This window comes from Microcebus murinus, chromosome 1, assembly GCF_040939455.1.
Source record: "Microcebus murinus isolate Inina chromosome 1, M.murinus_Inina_mat1.0, whole genome shotgun sequence".
NCBI classification, from domain to species: Eukaryota; Metazoa; Chordata; class Mammalia; order Primates; family Cheirogaleidae; genus Microcebus; species Microcebus murinus.
The window spans coordinates 97106003-97109588 of NC_134104.1; the positions used below are offsets into that span (position 1 = coordinate 97106003).

At 29.9% G+C, this 3586-nt stretch overlaps 1 pseudogene; it reads left to right on the forward strand.

The window, feature by feature from the left end:
- Positions 1-3023: 3023 nt before the first annotated feature.
- Positions 3024-3120, forward strand: LOC142875520 (uncharacterized; annotated as a pseudogene).
- Positions 3121-3586: the final 466 nt, after the last annotated feature.

Genomic DNA, 3586 nt, shown 5'->3' on the forward strand with positions numbered 1-3586 from the left:
TATGAACTAACCTTCATATTTACAACTTCAATAAATGAGCAACATCTGTTTAATAAATGTACTTTATTTGAAGAAAATGCTTAATGAGCTTTGACTGAATAACAAACCATTCTAGGAAATTTCAAATATATTGGAATTGTAAATGAATTGACTTACATATGATGTTTTTATTATAGTTTGACAATCAGGAAAGATCAAATTAATTGAAGTTCCAGTCATTATTTAGGTTTGCTTGTCTATTTTGAGTTCTTTAAGCATAATATGCATAATAATTCTATCATAGTTCATAAACATTATCTTGCAAGAGTTTGTTTCTTCAGCCAGCTGAGAGCTTCAAAATAGACCCAAATAAAAATTATGCTAGAACTCATAGTCCTTAAGAATGCGGTTCCTATATATTAAGTGCCCAATCATTGCTTATGGACTGACAAAATTAATTAATGACTCATTCAGTGTATATAATTGTTAAATTAATATTAAAAGGATCTCCATATAAGCCCATTTCAGAATTGAGCTTTTATCTGAATTATAGCTTCACTTAAAACTAGAGAGATACAAATAATAACATAATGTGAACCATACTAGTGAGAGGTTCTGGTAAAATATCACCCTTGGCACAGAAAGCATGGAATTCTCCTTGGCAGATATCTAAGGATGAGCTCCTAATTGAGACATGATAATCATCTTTTATGACAAAATCTTCCAGGAAGATGTTTTAATTACCATTCATCAAATGAAGAAGTATATCTAGAAATTCTAGGGACCTAGTAAGATTAAATGCTATTTAGTTATATTGAGGAGATTCTAGTTCATCAACTAAAGTGTTTTTCCACAGGAAGTTTCAGTTTTGAATTCCAGGAAGAGAAATAGCAGACTGTGTACTATAGAGAATTGAGGAAATCATCTGTGAAGTACAATGTATTACTCAACTATCACATTAGCAGTCTAACCTAAATCTGATCACTCACAATATACTTTATTACCTATCCAGTAATTTTATGGTACTTCAGGAATCCATCCAAAATTTTACCCCCAAAATAAAAAATAATGTCATATTTCTTTTTGCTGTAGTTTTTTTGTTTATTTATTTTACTTTCCCTTTTGTGTTTGTTTTGTTTTGTTTTGTTTTTGGTTACTTATTATTACAGGTGCATTTATGCACTTCTTGAGTTAGAGAGATATGTGAGACTTTTATATTGTTTTTGTAAGTGAAATCAACATTATCATTATATAAATTATGCTTTGGAAAATTAATTTTGATGGCTGTTTTAGCATAAAATTTTATCAGAATAAAAGTATTAATATATCAGCATCTGTACAACTAAATCACTCAAAGTTTCTAGCCTATTATAAATGGGCATTATGTATTATGTCACTGAACTTTTCAAATAAGTAGAGGTCATTAACATAATATGTACTGTATCCATTTACCAATTTCACTTTAGATAATTGAACTTTGTACTAATGACCTTGTGACTAAGAACATTATAGCTTGTAATATGGACCAAATATTCTTTATATACTAACAGTTTACATTTAATTATACTACTTCTGCTGTCACAAAATTGTATATGAATGATGACTATTGTAATCTCTGATTTGATATATATGTTACAGAGTATTAAAAATAAGCATGATATGGACTTTACCAAAGAAAGAGTAAGAATTATGTATGAAAATATCAGTCTTGAAATCAATAGAACTTGAGACAACTTTTGAATTTATAGTGACTTTATTTCTCTCAGCATCATGTATTTCATTTGTAAAAAAGAAATAACAGTGGCTTCATTGTAAGGCTGGTTTGAAAATCAAAATAATTAAAAAGTATTTATTTTGCTTGTCATTTCCTAGGCCTTTCATGAATGATAGCACTTTTTTCCTCCTTGGCATTTACTTCTAGTGAAACAAAGTGAACTTACATAAAGACATATCTAAGAATGAAGGTAGATTTTTTAATCCATATCATCAAAATAGAAAGATCTGATAAGAATCTTACAAGACGTAACATTCACCAAATATTTAATGGGACCTCTAAGACAATGTTACTTCTACTGGGAATATGGCAGGAAAAAAAAGAAGGCTCATCTTCTGATGGAGGTTCCATTATATTAACAGGGAGATAAAACAAAGTTAAAAAGTAAATAAGCAATAATAAATTCAGATAAATATAATTGTGTAACAGAAAAATACAAAGAACATTGTGATAGAGATTGATCCTGGGAATGAGACACATTTTACCTTGGAAAGGACTTTATGGATGGTATCTAAGAAGATGTGATTATTTCAGCTAAAACTAAATGATGAGAAGAAATATACCGTGTGAAGATATGGAACAAAATAATTCCAGGAAAAAAGGAAGAGCTACTGGAAATCTCTTAATATAAGAATGAGCTTGCTGTGTTTTAGAATCAAAAAGTAGGTCCACTGGCTTGATCACAATGAAGGATAATGTCAACAAGTCAGGGGTCAAATCACACGATACCTTGTACCATATAGTAAAGAGTTAGGTTTTGTCTAAGTGAAAGAGAGAATGATTAAATTATATCAAGGAGTTGAGTTTTATGATGTTTTATTAACATATTTGCTTATTTTTAAAAATGGTATTCTAGCTGTTCTGTAGAAAATGCATTTTGATAGGGCAAGTGAAATGAAGGAATTAAGTTAGAAGCTCCTTTAACAGATTTTTGGAATCAAATCAATTTCAAAACATAAAATCATTGGTAAAATGTACATTAACGCATTGAATGCCACGTGAGTTGTATTTAACTCAGGCTAGTTTTGATACCAGACCTTGTGAAAGAAAAACCCTGCTGTTGGTTTGTGAAAATCTTATTGATGTTCTTATTGTTACAATTATTATTGAAAATTTAATTCTAAATGCGTGGATTGGATTGCACATAACTCACACACAGAAAACAATAAAAAATGACAAATTAGAAATGATCGTTTTGTTTTGATAAAACACTATGGCCCCAAGGAAAAATTATTTTTCTAGTGTGGCAGTCAATATGTTAAAAGATGAAATCCTTTTGTGGTTAAGTGTGATGATTGGATTTTCATGCTTATGCATGAGATGACCTTTCTCAAACTTTTTTAGGACGTCAGCACTTGTACCTGACATAAAAAAGAAAAGAAAAAGATGGAAACAAAATATGTAAGGGTAAAAACTAAAATTTATGTAGAGATTGATAGCAAATATCAAATATGCAGACTAAAAAAAAGTAAAAGTCAATAAATGAATTAGTGAATAAAATAAATAATTCATAGGAAATACATATTAAAAAATAACAAATGGGTTTCTCTTGATTCTTATATAGATACAGAGAGAATAACTGGGATACTTTGGATAGTGTGATTGTAGGAAGACTTTTCAACTGGGAACTGAACAACTTTGAAAAGCCAGCAAAGAAGTGCTTTCCAGAGTATTTCGGCGACACAGCTATCTGGATGCCTAGGAATAGCCAGAGAATAGCATTATGTGATGATGGGCAAAATGTCAGAATATAATTGTGCTCTGAATTATGGAGCCCTCAAAAATAAAGTTTAGTTCTTGTTTGGACCCCAGGAAATGAATGTCATTTATCAA